Genomic DNA, 676 nt, shown 5'->3' with positions numbered 1-676 from the left:
TCTGATATCTATCTCCTGATGCTTATCTCCTGATAACATAAGTACTGATATCCCTTAAGTTCTGACGTCCAGTATAAGTACTGATCAGTTAAGTACTGATTTGTTCTGTTCAAATAAGATCTGAAATCTAAACATAAAACATATTAGCCATGACATTATCAAATATATCTAACAGTATGGAAGCTGGTACCCAAGCCTAAAGGAAAGAATCCAATAGACACCAAGTGGTATTCAGAAACAAGATGGATGAAAATGGCATAGTAATCAGGAATAAAGCTAGATTGGTTACTAAGGGTTATTGTCAGCAAGAAGGAATAGATTTTGATGAAACTTTTGCTCCTGTTGCAAGACTTGAAGCCATCAGAATCTTCTTAGCCTATGCAGCCCATGCCAATTTCAAGGTCTATCAAATGGATGTCAAAAGTGCCTTTCTAAATAGAGATTTGGAGGAAGAAGTGTATGTTAGTCAACCTCCTGGTTTTGAAGATACAAATTTTCCATAATATGTCTATTATCTACTGAAAGCACTTTATGGACTGAAGCAAGCACCTAGAGCCTGGTATGACACTTTATCAAAGTTCCTTTTGGAAAATCATTTCACAAGAGGTACTGTAGATAAAACTTTATTTTTTAGAAATGTTAATGGCTCTAGTACACTTGTTCAAATTTATGTAGA

This window comes from Apium graveolens, unplaced genomic scaffold (genome assembly GCF_009905375.1).
Source record: "Apium graveolens cultivar Ventura unplaced genomic scaffold, ASM990537v1 ctg1216, whole genome shotgun sequence".
NCBI lineage: Eukaryota > Viridiplantae > Streptophyta > Magnoliopsida > Apiales > Apiaceae > Apium > Apium graveolens.
This window is presented reverse-complemented; position numbering follows the sequence as displayed.